The 23,097-nt window shown below is 35.4% G+C and overlaps 2 pseudogenes; both read left to right on the plus strand.

The window, feature by feature from the left end:
- Positions 1 to 2,618: 2,618 nt before the first annotated feature.
- On the plus strand, positions 2,619 to 4,460 carry LOC105746556 (tigger transposable element-derived protein 1-like; annotated as a pseudogene).
- A 15,350-nt stretch (positions 4,461 to 19,810) lies between these two features.
- LOC101416857 (DNA-directed RNA polymerase III subunit RPC6 pseudogene) lies at positions 19,811 to 20,741 on the plus strand (annotated as a pseudogene).
- The last annotated feature ends 2,356 nt before the right edge of the window (positions 20,742 to 23,097 follow it).

Below are 23,097 nucleotides of genomic sequence, written 5' to 3' on the forward strand. Positions count from 1 at the left end.
CAGGGGAGGACTCAACAGCAGAATGGAAAGGACAGAAAAAGAAGTTGTGAATTTGAAGATAGAACAATAATTTCTCCAATCTTATCAAAAGAGAAACATAGACTGGAAAAAAAAGAATGATCAGAGACTCCATGGTACTATAATAAATATATAATATCCATGTGACCAGAGTCCTAGAAGAACTCCTTTCTCCTAGGAGAAAGAAGACAGGGCTAAAAGAGTACTTGAAGAAATAATGACTGAAAACTTATCAAATTTGGCGAAAGACATAAACTTAATATTTAAGAAGCTGAATGAATTCCAAACGGGAAAAATGCAAAGAAGTCCACACCAAGACACATCATAATCAAATTTGTGAACACTAAACACAAAGAAAAAAATTTGAAAACAGTAAGAGAAAAGATACAATACCCATAAGGGAAAATGATTTATTTATTTTTTGTTTTTTTTAAATTTTATTTTATTTATTCATTTTTTAAAAAATATTACATTAAAAAAATATGAGGTCCCCATTCACCCCCACCGCCCCCACCCCACCACTCTCCCCACAGTAACACTCTCCCCCATCATCATGACACATCCATTGCATCTGGTGAGTACATATCTGGGCATCGCTGCACCCCATGGCCTGTGGTCCACACCATAGCCCACACTCTCCCACATTCCATCCAGTGGGCCATGGGAGGACATACAATGTCTGACAATTGTCCCTGCAGCACCACCCAGGACAACTCCAAGTCCCGAAAATGCCTCCACATTTCATCTCTTCCTCCCATGCCCCGCACCCAGCAGCTACCATGGCCACTTTTTCCACACCAATGCCACATTTTCTCAATTATTAACCACAATAGTTCATGAATAGAATATCATTAAGTCCACTCTAATCCTTACTGTATTCCTCCTTCCTGTGGACCTTGGCTTGATTGAGTCCATTCCACATCTATGTCAAGAGGGGGCTTAGATTCCACATGGATACTGGATGCAATCCTTCTGCTTTCAGTTGTAGGCACTCTAGGCTCCATGGTGTGGTGGTTGACATTCTTCAACCCCATGTTAGCTGAGTGGGGTAAGTCCAATAAATCAGAGTGTAGGAGCTGAAGTCTGTTGAGGCTCAGGGCCTGGCTATCATATTGTCAGTCCAGAGATTCAAATCCCCTAGATATATCTTAAACCCCAGCACCAACTACAATTCCAGTAAAGTAGCATGAAAGGCTTGTGAAAAGAGATCACATCTGAGTCCAGCTCCATCACGCAGAAACACCAGCTCCAAAGAAGGGCCAACTGACATGGCAGTGAACTCCATCTGCCATGACCATAGAACCTGTGGGTCTCTTTAGCCCTCAAAAGAACCAATACCTGGGGTTGTATCTACTTTATCTGTCTCTGAGACTCTGCTCAGGTGTGCAGAAGGGCAATCCTTCTGACAACCTCTAGGCTCTTTTTTAAAGACTCATAGCCATATGAACTCATTTGTCCTTTCCATTTCCCCCTTACTTTAGGTCAAACAGCATTTTTCACTCCTGTTATTATATGTAGACAGGGATATTCTGCTGGTCCGCGTTGAACCTTTAATTCAAGGTCATTTTCTAGTTACTTCATCAGCTGGTACTTGGTAGTGATCCCTCGGGAAAATGATTTGAATGGCCATGGATTTCTCATCAGAAACTAAGGAGAGCAGAAAGAAGTGGTTTATGCTTCATGTGCTAAAAGAAGATAATTATCAACTCAGAATCCTTTGCCCAGCAAGAATATTCTTCAGGAATGAAGGGGAAGTCAAATCATTCTCAGATGAAGTAAAATTAAGAGAATTTGTCACCAAAAGACCTACTCTAAGAGAAGGGCTAAAGAAATTCTCTAAAAAGAAGGGGAAAAATTAAGAACAGATCTGAGAATATCAGCAAGGGAGAATAAACAAAGTAAACAAAAATATGGGCAATTACAATAGACTTTCCACTTCCCCTGAGTTTTCTAAATTATACTTGACATTTGAAGCAAAAGTCTTAACAATGTTTGATGTGGTTCCAAAGGCATGTAGATAAAATATTTCAAAAGTTTATGTTATAAATGGGAAAGGATAAAGTCATATAAAAGAAGGGTGATGTTCATAAACTTCGCTCAAACTGTTAAAATGGTGAAACCAGTAGACTAAGATAGGTATGCATATATAAAACAATACCAAAGCAATCACAAAACAAAACAAAACAAAAACCTATACAGGCATATCTCATTTTATGGCACTTTGCTTTGTTGCACTTGGCAGATATTGTGTTTTTTACAAATTGAACCCTACATCAAGCAAGTCTGTCAGCACCATTTTCTAAAAGCATGTGATCATTTTGTGTCTCTGTGTCACATTTTGGTAATTTCTTAAATATTTCAAATTTTTCATTATTATTATATGTGTTATGGTTATTTGTGATCAGTCATCTTTGATGTTACTATTGTAATTGTTTTGGGTGCCATGAACTGCACCCCTATAATATGGTGAACTTAATTGATAAATGTATGTTCTGACTCCTCCACCAACTGGTTGTTCCCCCATTTCTCTCATTCTTCTCAGGCCTCTCTATTCCCTGAGACACAACAATATTGAATTTAGGCCAATTAATAACACTATAATGGTCTCTAAGTGTTCAAGAGAAAGGAAGAGTTAACATCTATTGCTTTAAATTAAAAGGTAGAAATGATTAAGTTTATTGAGGAAGGTATGTCAAAACCCAAGATAGACTGAAAGCTAGGCCTCTCACACCAGTTATCCAAGTTGTGAATGCAAAGGAAAAGCTCTTGAAGGAAATCGAATTTGCTGCTCCAGTGAACAACTGACTGATGACAAAATGAAACAGCCCTATTGCTGATATGGAGAAATTTTTAGTAGTCTGGATAGAAGATCAAGCCAGCCACAAGATTCCCTTAAGCCAAAGCCTAATCCAGAGCAAGAACCCAATTCTCTTCAATTCTATGGTGGCTGAGAGATGTGAGGAAGTTGTAGAAGAAAAGTTTGAACCTATTAGGGGTTGGTTCATGAAGTTTAAGGAAAGAAGCCATCTCCATAACATAGAAGTGCAAGGTGAAGCAGCAAGTGCTGATGGAGAAGCTGCAGCAAGTTATCCAGAAGATTTAGCTAAGATAACTGATGAAGGTGGCTACAGTAAACAACAAATTTTCAGTGTAGATGGAACAACTTTATATTGGAAGTAGATGCCATCTAGGACTTTCATAGCTAGAGAAAAGTCAATACCTGGCTTCAAAACTTCAAAGGACCAGGCTGACTCCTTGTTAGGGCTTAATGTGGCTGGTAACTTTAAATTGAAGCCAATTCTCATTTAATATTCTGGAAATCTTAGAGCCCTTAATAATTATGCTAAATCTACCCTACCTATGCTCTATAAATGGAACAGCAAAGCCTGGATGACAGCGTATCTGTTTACAACATGGCTTACTGAATATTTTAAGCCCATAATTGAGATCTACTGCTCAGAAAAAAATATTCCTTTCAAAATATTACCAACATTTACAATGCACCTGATGACCCAAGAGCTCTGATGGAAATGTACAAGATGAATATGGTTTTCATAATTGCTAACACAACATCCATTCTGCAACCCATGGATCAAGGAGTAATTTTGACTTTCAAGTCTTATTATTTAAGAAATACATTTTATAAGGCTATAGCTACCATATATAGCGATTCCTTTAATGGATAGGCAAAGTAAATGGAAAACCTTCTGGAAAATTTTCACCATTATAGATGGCATTAAGAACATTCATGATTCATGGGAGAGGGGCAAATATCAACAGTTAATAGGAGTTTGGAAGAAGTTGATTTCAGCCCTTATGGATGACCATGAAAAGGTCAAGAATTCAGTGGAAAAAGTGACTGCAGAGGTGGTTGATATAGCAAGAGAATTAGAATTAAAAGTGGAGCTTGAAGATGTGACAATTGCTGCAAATCATAAAACTTTAATAGATGAGAAGTTGCTTCTTCTGTATGAGTAAAGAAAAAGGTTTCTTGAGATGGAATCTACTCTTGGTGAAGATGCTGTGAACATTGTTGAAATGTCTACAAAAGATTTAGAATATTATATAAGCTTAGTGCATAAAGTAGTGGCAATATTTGAGAGGTTAACTCCAATTTTGAAAGACATTCTACTATGGGTAAAATACTATCAAACATCATTGCACACTACAAAGAAATCTTTCATGTAAGGAAGAGTCAATCAATGTAGCAAACTTCATTGTTGTCTTATTTTAAGAAATTGTCATAGGAACCCCAGCCTTCAACAATCACCATCCTGATCAGTCTGCTGCCATCATCACTGAGGTGAGATCTTCCACCGGCAAAATGATTACAACTTGCTGAAAGATCAGATGATGGTTATCATTTTCTTAGCAATAAACATGTACTGGGAAACCAAAAAGTTTGTGTGGCTAGCATTATTGCAACATTCACTTTATTGTGATGGTTTGGAACTGAACCCAAAATATCTTTGAGCTAAACCTGGATAGAGAAATGCAATAAAATATATCATAGAAAAATAAAAGTGGAATCCTAAAATATGCTTAAGTAATTTACAATAAGACTGTTAAAATAAAAGAGAGCAATGAAAAACAGAGAGAACAAACATTTAACAAAAAATAAAATGTCAGCCTTAGGCAGAGTGGATTAAAAAAACATGGCCCAAACATATGCAGTCTACCAAAAAACTCACTTCAAATGTAACAATAAAGGCAGGTTGAAAGTAAAGGGATGGAAAAAGATATATAACACAAACATTAAGAGAGAAAGCAAAAATGGCTGTATTCGTGTCAGATAAAGTGATTTCAAAGCAAATAAAATTTCTAGAAGAACTGAAGGATATTATATAAAAATAAAAATGTTAATTCAGTAAAGACACGTAGAAATTCTAAATGCATATGCACCACAACAAAGCTATAAAATATGTGAAGGTCTATATGAAAGAACAAAAAGTAGAATCAGACAAATCCAAAATTATAGTTACAGACTTCAACACTCCTCTCTCAACAATCGATAGAACTATTTTACAGAAAATCATCAAGAATGCAGAACTCAGCAAAACCATCAACCAATAAGATCTAATCAACACTTATAGAACACTCCACCCAACAACAGTAGAATACACATTCTTTTTAAGTGCTCACAGAATACATACCAATATGCAACATGTCTTAGCCATAAAATGGGCCTCTAAAATTAAAAATAATTGAAATCATATAGAGTATGTTCTCTGATCACATGGAATCAGAGTAGAAATTAAAAACAGAAAGATTAAAAATAAAATCTCCAACCACTTGGAAACTAAAAAAACATTCCTAAACAATCTATAAATGAAAAAGGAATTCTCAAGGGAAATAAAAGATACAATGAATTGAATAAAAATGAAAATAAATGTACCAAAATTCATATGAATGAATAAATATAAAGCAGTACAGTGTGGGAAATTTATAGCATTAAAGGCACTAACTAGAAAAGAGGGAAACCCTCAAATCAATAATTTAAGCTCCCTCTTTGAGCACCTAGAAAAATAATTGTAAAAAAGTAATCAGAAGGAAGGAAATCAAGAACATTGAAAATTGAAAAACAATAGAGAAAATCAATGAAACAGGGAAACGGACTTGGCCCAGTGGTTAGGGCATCCATCTACCACATGGGAGGTCCGCGGTTCAAACCCCGGGCCTCCTTGACTGGTGTGGAGCTGGCCCATGCACAGTGCTGATGTGCGCAAGGAGTGCCCTGCCACACAGGGGTGTCCCCACGTAGGGGAGCCCCACGCACAATGAGTGCACCCGTAAGGAGAGCCACCCAGTGGAGAAGGAAGTGCAGCCTGCCCAGGAATGGCGCTGCCCACAATTCCCGTGCCGCTGACGACAACAGAAGCAGACAAAGAAACAAGATGCAGCAAGTAGACACAGAGAACAGACAACCGGGGGAGGGGGGGGGGAATTAAATAAATAAATAAATCTTTAAAAAAAAAAAAGAAAAAGAAAAAGAAAATCAATGAAACAAAGAGCTGGTTCTTTGTTAATATCTATAAAATTAACAACCTTCTAGCAAGACTGACAATTGTAAAAAAACACTATGAACACCTGTACACACATAAACTTGATAACAGAAAAAACAGTCCAATTTCTCACAAAACAATAACTACCACAATCTTTTCAATATGAAGCAGATAATTTCAATAGCTCTATAATCATTAAGGAAATTGAATTTGTAATTTAAAAATTCCAAAAACAAACAAACCAACCCCAAAACTCTCAAGCCCCAGATGGTTTCACTGGAAAAGTCTACCAAACATGTAAAGAAGAATTAACACCACTACTACACTGTCTCCTCCAGAAAACAGAAAAGAAGGGAATACTACCTAATTCATTTTACCCTGATACCCAAATCAGATAAAGATAGTACAAAAAATATTAAAACTACATATCAATATCCCTCATTTATATAGATAGAAAAATTTTAAACAAAATATTGGCAAATAAAGTTAAGCACTATATAAAAGAAATTATACACCATGAAAAATTGGGGTTTGTCCCAGGGGTTTGAACCAGTCTTTCTGGTTCAGTATTTGAAACCACCTTACTAATAGGCTTAGGAAGAAAATTCACATGATCATATCAGTCAATGCAGACAAAATTAAACAGCAATTCAGGATAAAACTCAGGATAAAACATAAAATTCAGGATAAAACATTTATCAATGTTCTACTTGATTAAGAACATCTACAAGCAGCAACAACAATTATAGCTAACCTCACACTCAGTAGTGAAAGACTGAACACTTTCTCCAAGACTTAGAGGCAGGCAAGAATGTCCACTCTCTCAACTCTTTCCCAATTTCCATAGTGATGGAATTTCTAGCCAGGGCAATAAGACAAGAAAAGCATACAGATCAGAATAGAAGAAATAAAAGTGTCTCTATTTCAGATGACATGATTGTGTACATAGACACTCCCAAGGAATCTAAAAATCAAAGCAAAACAAAAATGTTCCTAAAACTAATAAATGATTTCAGCAAGGTTGCAGGATGCAAGATAAATATACTAAAAAAATTGTATTTCTATATACTGGCAATGAACATGTGGACATCAAACTAAATATACAATATCATTTACAACTGCTCAAAAAATGAAATACTTTTGTGTAAATCTAACAAAATATGTATAAGACTTTAATGAAAACTACAAAATGGTAATGAAAGAAATCAAAAAAGATGTAAATTCTCCCCAATTAAAATAGTTTTAGTGCAATTTCCTACCATAATTCTAGCAAGATTTTTTGGAGATGTATACAAAATTATTCTGAAATTTATATGGGAAATTAAGAAACTAGGATAGTAATGTAATCTTGAAAAAGAAAGAATAAGGTGGGAGGAATCAGTCTGAGTTTAAGATTTATCATATAGCTACAGTAATCAAGACATAAATCAAAGGAATGGAATATAAAAAACTGAAATAAACCCACATGAATATGCTCAACTGGCTTTTAACATAGGTGAAAAAACAAATTATTGGAGAAAAACAAAAATTAAATAAAAACGTAACATGGACTGAAATGCAAAATGATAAAACTTTTAGAAGAAAAACATAGGAAAGAATCTTCAGGATATAGGGCTAGGCAAATAATTCTTAGACTTGACATCAAAAGGATAATCCATAAAAAGAGCCAATTCATCAAAATTATAGACTTTTCTCTGCATGAACTCCAATTAAGAGAATGAAAAGACATGTTGGGAGTAAATATTCACCAATCCTATATCCTACAGAGGACTGTATCTAGAATAAAGAATATTCAATCTCGACAGTAAAAAAAAGCAAAGAATCCAACTAGAAAATGTTCAAAAGACAAGGGTCATTTCGCTGAAGAGTACATATAGATGGCAAATAAGTATAGTATAAATTGTTCAACATCATTAGCCATTAGAGTCATGCAAACAGTAGCTTTTTAACAGTTTATCCATTCCTCCTGCTTTCATATGTCTGTGCTTGTACCATTTTAAGGATATGAGTTACCAAAAATAAATCTGATATTTACTCATTAACCATCATCATTTTGGATATTTTTAAAAGCTTTCTTTCCCTGATTCAATACTGAACCAAGCTCAGGGAGAGGTTGCAACCTGTAGTTGCTGTACAGAATGATGTTCTAACATCTGCCACTTTGTCCATGCTCTCCTGGGGAGTAATAAATATTGTCTAAATTTAAAGATCTGAATTTCTCAGCATCTCCTAGAAGAAAACCTTTCAGCATGGTTGTGCTAAGGTGGGATTGGCCTCAGGGGCCAGTGTCAGCTGCAACAGAATTGTGTTTCAGTATTCTTGGGAGAGTAGTTTTCTGCTGAGCATAACTATATTGCTCTAGACTTGCTCCAGCTCACTGGATAAGGACCCTATGAAAAAAGAGATTGCCCTTGTTAAATAATTTTCTTTGGCCCAGAGGAATAGCCTGGGGAACATATCTTGGAGTATGTTCCCCCATTAAATATTTTTGGATTTGAGGGGCAAGGTAAGTTTCTGGCACTTAAAAAAAAAATGATTCAAAATAATAGGCCACTTTACAGGAAGTTGGTGATGGATGTTAAGAGACTTTATAATTTTTCTCAGAGACCTGTAACCTGAATTTGGTTAAAATTAAATAAAAAATATTTGTTTTTCAGTTAGCACAAAAAAAAATCTGGAAGTAATTCAATCTTGGGACATTAAATTCTACAGATTCCTATATGTTTAATCCCCATCTAGAGTGAACAATTTCCTAACAATGCTAAAGTTTCAAAATTATATCTTAATCTTTAATAAGACCTTTTCTTCCTAGTATCCACCTGAAAACCATGATAAAAGGATATAGTTTTGTAGACTTTAGAGATATGTCTCTTTTATTTATTACGTAAAATTAGCAAAAAGAGAAGCCTGTTAAATTATTGAATCAAAATATCTCCTTCAAAGTGATACCACTCTCAGGCCATTAGTTTATAATATTTACCAACAAAAGCACTGAGAAATAATAAAAAAAAATTTTATCTTGCATTTACTTATATCTTAAATTTTGGATATATTATGTAAGTTTGACAGTCCAGATTAATATCAATCATTTCTTTGTTTTGTAACAAACTTAAATACTTTCCTAAAATTATAGAATTAAAATATGCAAAATACAAAATAATCAGAGCTATAAGAGGTCAATGTTTTTTAGGTGTAAGGGTGAGTGTGTAGGTATTAATGATCTTCCAGAGTTTTACCTGTATAGGTGTTTGTATGTGTGTATATTGGGGTATATTGTATTTGTATTCACTACTGTTTTTATTTTGTGAGGATTAATTTGGGGTTTAACAATATTTTAAAAATCTTGATTATATTTAGATTTGCACTTCTCTACTATTACTTTTATTTCAAGAAGTTATGGAAGACTCTGAGTCTTGCCTCCTTGTGAGTCTTACCATAGATTGGCAGAATCCTTCAACTTATTATTACCAATTTTTTTTTTTTGCCACATGAAGTCTTTTTTTAAACAGCTTTATTGATATATAATTCACATATCAGAAAGTTCACTCAGGCAAAGTGTAAAATTCGGTGGTTTTTAGAGTATTTACATAGTTGCTGGGTCATATGTTAATTCAATTTTTAATTCCTTAAGGAAATACCAAACTATTTTCCAAAGTGTGTTAATCATTTTATATTCCTGTTAGCAAGGTATGAAGGTTCCAAAATCTCTACATCCTTATCAGCACTTATTATTATGTGTCTTTTTTGTTATAACCATTCTACTGGAAGAGAGGTCGTATCTCATGATTTTGATTTGCATTTACCTAATTCCTAATTATGTTGAGCATCTTAGCAAGTATTTATCAGTAATTTGTTTATCTTCTTTGGAGAAATGTCTACTCAAATCCATTGCCTATTTTAAAAATGGATTGTCTTTTTATTAAGTTGTAAGAGTTCTTTATATATTCTGAATACATTATAAAATATATAACTTACAAATATTTTCTTCCATTCTGTAGGGTGTTATTTCACTTTCTTGATGTTATTGTTTGCAGCAAAGAAGTTTTTAACTTTGATGAAGTTAATCTAATCCATGTTTTCTTTTGTGGTTTGTGGTTATGATGTCTTATCTGAGAATATGTCTTAGTTTGCTAGGGCTGCCGTAATAAAGTACCACAAACTGAATGGTTTAAGACAACAGAAATATATTTTCTCACCGTTCTGGAGGCTAGAAGTCTAAAAACATGGGGTCAGCAGTGCCACGTACCATCTGTAACCTATAGGCATAATCCTTTCTTGTCTATTCTAGTAGCTGGTCCTTGCCAGCAATTCTTGGTGTTCCTTGGTTTGTAGAGGAATCACCACAGTCTCTGCCTTCTCCATCTTCACATGGCTTTCTCCCCAGTGTCTGTTTTGTGTCCAGATTTCCTCTTCTTATAAGGATACCAGTCATATGGGATCAGGGCCCACTCTAATCCAGTTTGTCCTTATCTTAATCACATTTTCGAAGACTTTCTTTCCAAAGAGGTCATATTCATGGGCTTAGTTTTAGGATTTCAACATATCTTTCTGGGCAACATAATTCAACCCATAACAGAAGGCACTGACTAACCCAGTGTCAAGAAAATTGACTTCTCCTATACATTCTTCTAAGGATTTTTATTGTTTTACCGTTTGCATTTAAGTCTTTGACTCATTTTGAGTTAATTTCTGTGTATGGTATAAAGAAGTGATCTATCTTCATTCTTTTGCATGTGAACATCCAGTTGTCCCACCACCATTTGTTGAAAAAAATTTTCTTGCCCATATTGAATCGGCTGGACTCCTTTTTTTCCCCCAAAAATTAATTCACCATAAATATAAGAGTTTATTTCTGGACTCTCAATTCTATTTCATTGAGCTTTATATCCATTTTTATGGCTGTACCACAGTCTTCTGAATCAACTTTTAATAATCATTTTTTTTACTTACAAGAGATATGTGATAGCTTGTGTGAGAAAAAAAATAGAAAGAGACCTTATTAAAGACTTTAAGAAGAGCAAGGGATACTTTGTACTTTTTGAGGAAGAGAATCTCCCCAGATGCACTGATATAAGAAGGATGTTTGGAAAAGAACATACACCATGTTAACTGCTGAGTCTGGGGATAGATTGAGAAGTGAACAATGCACAGTAACATAAGAAAGATTTCTGAATGGGGTTTGCCTCAATTTAATTCAGATTTTCCTAAATATATTTGGTCAAGAAACCATTCACTTTCTTTCTTACATGTAACATTAATTAATATCTCAAAAGACAATCTTGGTGAAATTCTGATGTAACCCATGAAGAATGGAGAGAGAACAAAAATGAAGGGAGAAGGAAGACATTTGTCTTGGTAAGGTTTAAACTCCAGGGGATGGAATTTGTTAGCTTATTTATCAATGCAGTCTTGAAAGTGAGCACTGATTAAAGCTTCTTGCATGAGGATATTTAGACAGCAGGCATCCTACAAGTTGCTTTCTTTCTCCATCTCATGTCCAAATGTTTGCCTTTATTTTCTACTTTATCTTCCAGGATCTCTTAGAAAACCTTTCTTCATTATTCCTCTTCTAATAGGAATGGGTTTTCTTGACCACCTACTGTGTTCCATGTGTATCAAGTGTGACTCTCTATGTGTAGAGCATCATCCTTGGTATATACTGGTGTGTTTGGTGTGTGTTAGTATGTGTATACGTGGTGTGTGTAAAATGTTACTTTTCACTAATCCAGTAAGGTAGATTTTACAAATGAGGAAAGAGACTTCCAGAACTTAAAAAAATTAATTGCCCCAAGTTGCACAGTAAGAAAAAGTAAGTCTTTTCAGATTCAAAAGTGTATACTAAGAACAGCAATGGAAAGAAATTAGTTTGTTGGGACAGTGCAAGAGTGCACGGTTTTCTACTTTCACAGAGCATCCAGGAAACTCTCCTTGAACTTGGAGGCCAAAAACAGTGAAGCCAATAACATTCCTGCTTTCATCCCTTTGTGGTGAAAGACTGGATCAATTCAAGCGCAGCATCACTCACTCTGCCACGCCCTATCTATCCACAGCATCTGCCAACATAGCCACTGCTCTTGCTCCCTATCCAGTTCCTGCATGTAGTTCTCCACCTGTGGTCATTTCGACATGGATATCTTCCCTGACCTCCTAGTACCTTGCACTTCCCTTTGGTCTTATCAAATTATAATTTAGTTGTTACTAAACCCTGCATCTCCCCAACTACAATGTCATTTCTGTTGTATGTCTTGTTCACTGCTGTGTCCACAGCATCTGCCTAAAGAGAAGTGGAAGTAATTTTTTTGGTTGAATGGAAGAATACATCTGAAATATAGCCTCTCCTCAAATGTAGATTTTTATTCATAGTCACTTTTGATTTATCATATTTTGTAGTGGAAGGTGCAACTAATCCTAAGTGACAGTAATTATTTCAACTGACTTATATTTTTTCAAACTTGATGCCAGATTTTCAACACCCTTACTCCTCTCTGCCACCCTCTCTCCCTCCTTCTTACTTTTTCTCTCTCTCTCCCTCTCTCTACTACTACTCTTCATATTTCAATTCAATCATTGAAAACTTGAAAGCTAGGAGGGCAAAGAGAAGGAGAGAATGTCAATTTAATTCCAAAAGTAGACGAATCCACTCATTAAATAGTTGGGCCATAAATGTGTACTATATGTTAAAAATTCAGAGCTCACTGAAAATTTGGTCTGATCTAAGCAGTCATAATAAAGATCTATTTTATGTAATTGTCTATATAATATAGGAAAAGGTCTCTCCTGCTCCTTACCTCTGGTTTCTCCCCAAGCCTCCTACTTCAGGCATGAGAGGAGTAAGGAGAGACATAAGCAGTAGGATCTAATGTCATGTCACCATTGTGCATAAAATTCTGCCTCAGTATGAAGCATGGATTTTATTGCCCACAAAGGCTCAATCTTAATTTTGAGGTTGAGTTCCGTGTATTCGAACATGCCTTGTATGGATGAGTATGACTTCTTTTCTAGACCAGTTCACCATCCCTTAATGTGAAACTTAAATCAAGTTTTGTGGTGTAGGTTGGTTATTTGCAGTATATTATAGACCTGCATTGATTAATTTCATATCTGGGGCTCAGAGTCGACCAGTTCAATCTTATGAAAACTGTATAACATGACTACTGCAGCCAGACTTAAAACATGCAATCTTCTTTCCAATTCTAATTTTAATATTTTGTAATAGGCTATATGCATCTCATTTGTATTTATAAATGAGATCCGTGTGAGCTGGAAATAAAACTGCAAGCACATGTTAATCATATATGCTGGACTCTAGTACTGGGCATAAATATGTACCTATCTATGTCTGTAAGCCACAAAGAGAAAATACAAGGAAATGAGGGGTCAGAAGCTCAGGCTACTCTCCTCTCTCCTGGTTTGAACTGAGATTAAGTACACTTCAGATGATTTGCTGTAGTTGGCTTCTAAAATTTAAACTACACAAGCAAGTTTAACATTAGTAAATAAATTATTTCTAAACCAGGCATGAGTGTATTTTATTTTAAGAAAAGAAAGACTGCAAATTGTTTCTACTTAACAGGCAAATATATACTCCCTCTTCAGGCTTCTAGGTCACAAAAGGTGGTTATCCTGTCACTGTGGCTGATTTCTGAAAAGTGTGACATGCATTTAGTTGTCACTTCCTATCAGCAGCATTCAGGAATCAACATTACATCAGCAGCAAGACACACCATTTTATGCTCTTTTTGAAGATAATTAGAGTTCCCTTTTGTTGCAAATAAGATGTAAAACAGCTATAACTGCTGGAGAACGTGATTAAAGTAACCTCTATAGAACCCCATTATTCTAGACAGATTCCTTCAGATGCATAATTTTCCCATTTTAAGAAAACATAATGCATGCATATAAAATTCAAATTGTCGAGACACCTCTAACAAAAATTAGTACTCTATTAAGGCATTCTTACTTAGTAGCTGGTTAACATGTAAAACTCTTTAAGAGTATTTTAACATAATCATGAAATAACAGTATGTGTCACAAAAGGTAAACATTTTACAGAGCGAGGATTCTTCACACAAGATCCATGTATTTAACTTTTTTGTAGTTACAAAACTTTTGACAGATAATGTGTGAGAACTTGTATCCCAAATATCCCCCCAATGCACCCAAATATGCATGCTGACTTTCATTGTCATGTGTTTCAAATCTCAAATAGGTGATTGTATACACAAACATACACACATATGTACACACATGTGTGTCATACACCTACACACATCTTATTTTTAGGCAATTGTCATTTATTTGAAATGTTAATATGCCATACATCATTTTTAATAGGTATTCTACAAAAGCCAAATATATCCAGTTAAAGGGAAATAGCATAAGTGTACCTATATCACATGTATCATAGGGTTTAAAAAAAAATAATTGCTTTATATATATATATAATTTTCCAAACCTTATAGTAAAACATGCCTTTGAAATGGATCTTTAAAGTAACTCTCAACACCAGTTTTTAATGAAAAAATCCCTGTTTGAAGATCTTTTCTCTTTTTCAATATACCCCAGGACAGACACACCCAATGTGCTACCAGATAACTCAGTACCTACTTGTCTATGTAAAGTTCCATTTATTTAGCAAAATATAAATGCTGTTTTAAAAAGATATGTACAGTGGTGATTGGTAAATTCCACCAAGATGCCTATACACTCACCATAACTTTTGCAGAATGATTATAATTATAAAATCAAATTCTTGGTTGGCTCTGTTGGGAACTGACCAACTAACGAAAATGTTATTAAAGAAGCTTACAAATGAATAATCATTCTCAACAACTCACAGCAGCTTTCACAGCGTGAACGTGGAAAAAATGGAGAAAGTTTTAAAGAGGGGGGACTGATTAGGATGACAATAATTTCTGTCCAGAGAATATATTGTGCAAGGCCTCTCAGGAGAAAAAATTTTCACCTGAAAAGAGACAGCCTTGTAGAATTGTGGATTGCAGGACACTGATCTTATTAAGAACTAATGCTAATTTGTGCACTGTCTCCTGCTGAACTGGAAGCAAGTTTACCACTGGGTTTGTTAATTTACCCAGGACACCATTATCTTTGGTTGGACTTAATGTATCAGAGTAGAGGTCATTAACTGCTGGGCTCATGATTATCCAGCATGAATTACCGACAGGATAACCCAATAGATTTGTTCTCTGACTTCATTTCTCTGGATGCAGTTTTTCCTGCAGCTGTTATTTCGTTTCTATTTCTAAAACACTAATTACTATATATATGTATATGTATATATACATGTGTGTATATATCTATATATATCTATACTACAAATATTCAAATTCTGTAGAGACTAGAGCACAAGCACCAAGGTTCACAATGGAGATTGCCATTTTGATTTGCTTCCCTAGCATTTTTGAATAGTAATGAAATTACTGTATAAATAAACGAAACAGCCTTCTCTTGCTGAGGTTGCAAATAAAGAACGGTATGGTCATGCGGGAATTTTTAATCACAATAAAAATATATAATTACTCTGGGAGCTTTCCCTCACCTATTAGAGTTTACATTGACTTGGACTGTTAAATATTCAGAGTGAAGTAGCCCTGATCTGCTTTCTCTGCTTTGGCAGACACTTTATTCCAACCATCTATCAATCATAGCTCTAAAACTTATGTTCTATCCCAAACAAACATTTTGTTGGGAAAAAAAAAACCAACCTACAAAATCCCACTGGGTACATTTATTTTAGCTTACAGCACAATAAAATCACTATGAGCATTCATAAACAGAAATTCTGGAATTATAAGTTAGATAGGAAAGTGGATTCTTAAAAATATTTGTGGTTTCTGGTTAAATAAACACATTTTCATAAAGCTGCATGTTCAATCTATTTTATATAAATGGAACAAATCAACCAAAAATTCATTTACAATTTTTATAGTCTATACAAGCCCATTTCTAATAGCAGGGAACACTTTTGTGTCTCTGCATGATGTCTGTAGAAAGAGGTGAATTTTCATTTATTTAATGCAAATATTCATACCAAGTAAACTCTTCAGGCATATATGGAGCATGCTTCATGGAAGCTTTGTGGCAATAGGAAAATAACATGACATAATTGTACAATAAATAGAATGCTGCCACCTCAAAATTACCTGCAGCACAGTATTGTGAATAGAGAAGAATACAGGAAGTTTGACATGGTTCGTTTTGCTAGTTTCTAAGCTATTTTACTTAGAAATGATTTAATTCTGACCTCATATAGCTGGACATTTATGACAATATCATCTTTAGAGTTGCAAAATTATTGAGATTTTTAAAAATAAAGCATTGAATAATGAAAGTACATTGTTAGAGATGTATTAAAGCTTTCATGCATACAATATACATTTAGATAACAAAGTAAAAAGGTAAAAGGGCTAAAGATGTTAGTTTCAGACTTATTGAACATTAGGAGTTGAGTTTTTATATCTATTACATGAGGAGGCATTTCCAAGCTGCTACCTTAATACCATTATTTTTCAGGTAAATTTGGATTCTAACCTGTAAAGCAGTGATAGAATTTTATATATTCTTTGAAAATTAATGTTGACACAATGACCCAGAAATCACTCAACATTTAACAAAATATTTTATCACCTAGTTTTAAAATACCTTTTGATGATGGGGATTTCATCATAACAGTGTTTTCCTATCACAGGAGAGGAGGTTAGGCATTTTTACTGATTGAGTATTTAAGAACATTTATTAGAAATCATGTTTTCAAATTTGTGGAATGATACCCATTTTTGCCTTATTCTAAATTTTCTTTCATTATGCATATCCATAACTAAGGTTGATGGCTTCATGTCTAAACTGGATTTCACATATTCCTTCTCCAGCCCCAGCTTTTGATATTTCCAAAATTTGACGTGGAACTTCATTGTATAGGAATCCATTCTAAATTCAGGTAGTATTATGCTTAGAGTAATGCAAAAGTACAATAGCCCAGTCTACAATTAAATGTACTTCTGGATCTTCAGATATTAGCAAGGAATACAAAGTTTGAAATTCTTCATTTCAAAAAGCTACTTATGCTATACTAACCAATATAAGATCCTGAGAAGAACCAATTTTAGGGTACTACCCAATCTACTAAATCGAATGGGTTATTGCTATTATTTATATACAATTTATTGATTCTAAAATATTGTTGACATACTTTTATTAGTTATGTCTTACCATAATATTCTAAAATCCATGTCTAATATTTTTGAAAATCAAATATTGGTTGAGTATGTTAATGAAAAGAGAAAATATCATTTTATATACATGTTGTATATAATTGATCTGAATTAAAGCCCAGTGGGATGAAATTTCCAAGATAGACTTAATTGCTCTCCCTTTCTGTCTTCTTCAGCATTTTTCATGTACAACTTCACTATTAAGAGTGGCTTAGTTCAGATACTCATCATCTCTTGACTCATAACAGCCTCCTAATTGGTCTTTTTGGCTTAAATCTTTAGTGCCTCTAGTCTAACCTCTAAGATGATGCCATTTAAAAATGCAAATTTGATCTTATCACTTTGCCTAAAAACCCTTCAGCAGCTCTTCACATCTTTTAGGATAAAGTTAAACTTAAGAGTTCAGCACATAGCTCATCACCACGTGGGCACTGCCAACCTTATTAACTTCATGTTTTATTACTCCAGATGGTCCCCTGAACATCACACTATTTCATATTTTCATAATAGTGCTCCCCTTGCTTTATTCATCTGACTATTACTTGTCCTCAAAACTCCAGTTTGCATTGCTACCATCTGTCTTTGGTAGGAAAGAACTGTCTTTCTTTCCTCACTAAATTATAGATGTTTTTTAAGGACAGTGACTTTGGGTTCTATTCTATCATAGGTCCTAAAACATAGCATATGGTCAATCTTTGTTTGTAGAATAAATAAATGAACAAATGATATGCAAATATTTTATAGTGTTAATGACAGCATATTGAATACAACAGAAGACCTCTTAATCTTACAAAATTGAAATATGTGATTCTGTGGTTAAAGAAAATGTCAGCTCGAGTGGTGTCTCATACATAAAAATGCAGTCTCCATCATTTCTGGTTTGAGTTTGAAGTGAATAAAGAACCTAATGACAATTGCAAATTAATATCAGGGAATAATCTAGGTTGAAAAAAGATTTTTCCCTCTCAATCCTTTACAGTTCCTTGCCTTCATGAATTTCGATACTAATTTTTTTTACTGACTTGCCTTGTTGAGACTTCAAAGCAGTTAACGTAGAAACAACTCTCTCCCAGTCAAAGCTCATCAGTTTACATAATATTTAATTAAATTATGTAATTACAAGAACAAGCAGGACTGATTTAATCAGATTTGTGAACAAATACAACTGGCTCTTGACAAACATACAATTCAACCAGAGGGAGAAAAAGTGTGTGAACACACTTGACACAAGAGTTTGAAAATACATGATGTCAGTGAGTTTTGCAAAAAATGTCACAAGAATCAGTTAATCCAGAGTGGTGTTTAGGTGGATGTAGGATAAGAGATCTTCTTCTATATAAGAATCTTTTGTTACTTATTTTTAAATCCTGCAGTGTTTTGAAGTCAATATTCTGAATATTAATTCTCAATATACAGAAGCAAAATCCTAGATGTGACAGGCACAAGTGATGGAGGTGAATTAATTTTGACTCCAGAATAAAGCCTGGACATTCCTTCTTTTAAATGTGTATTATTCACTTATTTTCTTTCCTCCAAATAGCATACAGGAAAAACTGTGAAGTTGGTTTATGGCAGAGTTTTTGTTATATTTTCTCATTACCCCCTTCAATTGGGATAGACCTTAAGGATGAAGATTAATATTCAAGCACTCACTCCATTCTGATTTCTACATTATGGCAAACACAAAGGACTCATGAAATAACATTGTTTTTACTTTAGGAAAAAATGGGGATGCCTTTTAAACTCTCTATGTTAATCTAAACCATTTTTAACAAGGATTATTGAATTACATAGCTCAAAACTAGAACAAAAATGCAGAAGTCCGTGTGCCAATTGCAATTATAAATCAGAGAACATCTCCTAGGTAAGAAACATATTTTTCTTTTTGTGGTCACCTAATCATCTTAAATCCATGAAAAACTAAAACATCCAGAAAAACACCAAGGGGATGGGCTTAGAAGGGTAGGGACTCTGTGTTCTCTCTAACAGAAGAGATAGTTACAGGGAATTGATGTGTGGCAACCAAATGTTTCTAGTAATTTCAGCAAATCATAGGTAAGCAGTTTCCTTAGTAATCTAAACAGATTGATTAAAAATTTTGTGTGTGTGTGTGGAATCTCTTTGAGATATTGATCCTGTTTCTCACTACTGTGACTGAATCCCAAAGTAGTCAAGGTAACGCATACAATTCTTGGAAATTTTCCTCCTGTGTTGTTCAGCATTCTCCATCCACAGGTAACAGCTTTTGTGAACTTACCTAATTGGAAGAGTCACGAAAGGTAAGGTTGATTTTTGTTTATTTTTCTACAGTACATATATATATATGCACTTTAGCATATATCAATATATACTTTATATCATATTTATAAAATGCATCAATATATTACTTCCACTATAAAGCAGTTACTCTTTCTCTCAGAAGTTAAACTGAAGGAAGGCCACTTGTCCCCTATGGGGCGCTGTGTTCAGCGGGCTCCGGGGGTTGCCCGGCTCCTTATCCCGCGTCTGCGTCTCTGTGCGTCTCTGCCGCAGCCGGGGCCAGGAACTAACCGCGTGCTCATGGCTGGGGTGAAGGTGAAGGTGCAGCGCCGTCGCGGAACCAGCAGAAATAGAAAACAGGATTATAGAATTGTGTCACCAGTTTCCTAATGGAATCACAGACCAAGTAATTCAGAATGAAGTGCCTCAAAGAGAAGTCCAGCAATGAGTGGTGGCCATCAGTAGACTGTTGTCTGTGGTAAGGGTCAGCTGGATCTCTTAAGGAGCAATATGGGTCTTCTTTGTAGAATTAAGGACCCTCGGAATGCTGGTAAAATGAAGGGATCAGATAACCAAGAAAAACTAATGGATCGAATCGCAGAGGATGCAGGAAACAAAGGAATATAGAGCAAGCATATCCGATACAAAAGAAACTTACCATTAACAGAAATAAACGGCATTCTAAAAAAAAGCTGTTCAGTCTGTGGCAGCCTCGGAAAAGCAGGTATATATGCTCTATCACCTGCAGCCTGTCCTATTTGTGACCGGTGGGATGTGGTACAGTGACCAGGATTTTGAATCTGAATTTGTAGAGGTGCTTAACCAGCAGTGTTTTAAAGTTCTCCATACCAAGGCAGAAACAGCATGAGAAAGTAAGGAGAATTCAATGATACAAAGAAATAGTTCATTTGCTTCATCACATGAAGTATGGAAATATGTTTGTGAAGTGGGGATCAGTAAGATAGAGTTGTCCATGGAGGACATTGAAACCATCTTGAACACACTCATTTATGATGGGAAAGTGGAGATGACTATCATTGCTGCAAATGAAGGCACAGTTGGTAGTGTAGATGGACACGTGAAACTGTGTAGGGCAGTCAATCCAATCATACCACCTACAGGTTTGGGCTGAGCTCCCTGTGGACTCTGCCTGGTCTTTGATAACTGCCATGAGGGTGGTGAGATTTCACCCTCTAATTGTATTTACATGATGGAGTGGCTTGAATTTTAATAGAGAACTATAGATTAATTTAATTCATAATGGAACATCAATATTCTTTGAAAGTAAACTTCAAAATAATGGATACAGACTTGCTGCTATGAAAAGATTTTTTTTTTTATTTACAAAGACTAAATTGGTGGAATAACCAATGGAATAGGAAGCAGAGGGAAAGGGGAGAGAAATAAATAAATAAATAAATCTTAAAAAAAAAAAAACAGATAAGATTAGGAGTAGAATCTCTTCATTCCTCAATAAATATAATAATTTTAAGCCATGGAAAACCAAATCTTTCAGTTTTCTGGACTTTGATAGTACAAGGAGAAAGAAGCCAAAACCAAAACAAAACAAAACAATATTTATCAAGAAGTATGGTAATGGCTAGAGCTTAAAATGCCCATTTTAAAGTTATTTATAATGTCCTTGTCAGCTATATTTTATATCTGGTCCACTACCACTATTTCTGTTTTCTATAATATTTTATTGAATGATTACATTGAGAGGAAAGTAAAAGTTGAGGCAGGAATTGTAAAGGCAGTATACCAACTTGGGGCATGGAGATGGAGAGAATGTAGAACTTCGCTTTTCCACACTGTTAATTCCTTTTTAAGTCAGAAGTACTCTTTTAGAGGTTTATACCACCATACTTACCTCAAAGCCAAATGATGACTATTGCCAAGGACATAATGTTTTCAGTGCATGAATATTATCATTCTCAGTCTAAAGGGAATATTTTCGCTGTTCCTTTTTTGTTTGATAAAATCTCCTAAGTTTCAAAAAAAAAACCTAAAATTGCCCAAGTGCCAACAACCTATCAAGGGCCATCAATATTCCCAAATTATTGGAGTTCCTAGGCTAGCCAACCCACACCATCAATAACAAATTTATTCTGTCACCCTCTACCTTGGAATTTTCATCCAAGTCCTCACAATTTCTTTCCAAGATCCACACAATTACTAACTCAGGACTCATTTGCTTCTTAAAATGAATGTCTTAAACACTTTCCTTTGGCTTTTGCCCATTTCTAATGAAGATTGCTGCCCTCCCATGCAGATTGTATCTTGCTCTTAGATTAAACTCTACAGTGACATTTACAGAGCATGCAAACAGTAACTCTGCTTATTGCTGTATTGATACAGGGAATTGTGACTGGGCGATTTTGGATAGTACCTGGCATTTTGAGTTCAGTTTTTTCAGTCGCAGCTGGATAGGGTGACTGGAGGAAAAACACTTTCCTTTGACATCGTGCTTCTTGGTGCTTCACAAGAGCTGCACCTACAGTGTCCTCACCATGGACACTGACACGTGAGGCCTCCCGCTACCTTCCGTTTTCCTCTGCTTAAAGGTTGCTGTTTCATCAGATCCAAATTTGACTCAAAAGGCTGAGATATTTGACCCCTCACTGCTTCCTCCATAAAACATCAGGTTAATAATCAATCTTTTGGTGGGAAACACCTGGCAAACATTAACAGCACTGTTAATAATAGAGAGGCAGGTCAAGAGCAGATTCCAGATGCGATCAGATACAAAAGTTTGGAGTTAAAAAAAAAAGGAACCTGCAAAGGACAGAGACGATATGGGAGGAAGGAAATGAAACTTCACAACAGTAATGCTCTTTGCCCTCTCCTCCCACTACTTCCTCATTGGCTCTATGCCACACTCTACCCTCATCTCACCTCTCCTCACTTCCCACCCCTCTCCATGTCCAAACAATGGGGCCTGCAGAAAAGATGGGGCCAGAGCCTCTCCAGCCAGCTCTGCTGGCAGCCAGCTTCAAGGGCAGACACTGGGCATCAGAAACAACAGTGACCACAACCAGTAGAATGCAGGACTAAACACTACATGCATTCCTGGAAATCCACCTCCCCTCCTATTACCCATCACAGACACGACTGCATTGGATAGAGAAAGCAGGTGAGGCATGGTCCCAGCAAAATGCTGGCCCCCCAAGTGTACACCAAGGAGCCACCACAGGAAGCTAAAACAGACCTCCAACACCACAAACACCAAGAAGCATTTGCCACACATGACAGCACCCCAGCAAGTGATCTGGCATGGTTGGATCCACTCTTTTTGTGGTCATTGGCAAGGTGAAGCATCAACCCAAGGGTGCTGTCATTTCTTATAAGCTGCCAACCCATCCAACCTTGTCTGACTTTGAGCCACTGACCTGGTAAGAATTGGAAATGCTAACTTGACTTTTCTTGCTAACAATGAAATGATATACCCCAGGTGTGTGTGGGTAAAAAGAGACACAGAAAGGGGGTGTCTTAAAATTTTAACCAAAATAAACAAAACATAATATTTCTACAAAGATAGACTAGGAAAGGGGGAGAAATTATTATAAAATGTGCGTTGGATTGAAGGA

This window comes from Dasypus novemcinctus, chromosome 3 (assembly GCF_030445035.2).
Source record: "Dasypus novemcinctus isolate mDasNov1 chromosome 3, mDasNov1.1.hap2, whole genome shotgun sequence".
NCBI lineage: Eukaryota > Metazoa > Chordata > Mammalia > Cingulata > Dasypodidae > Dasypus > Dasypus novemcinctus.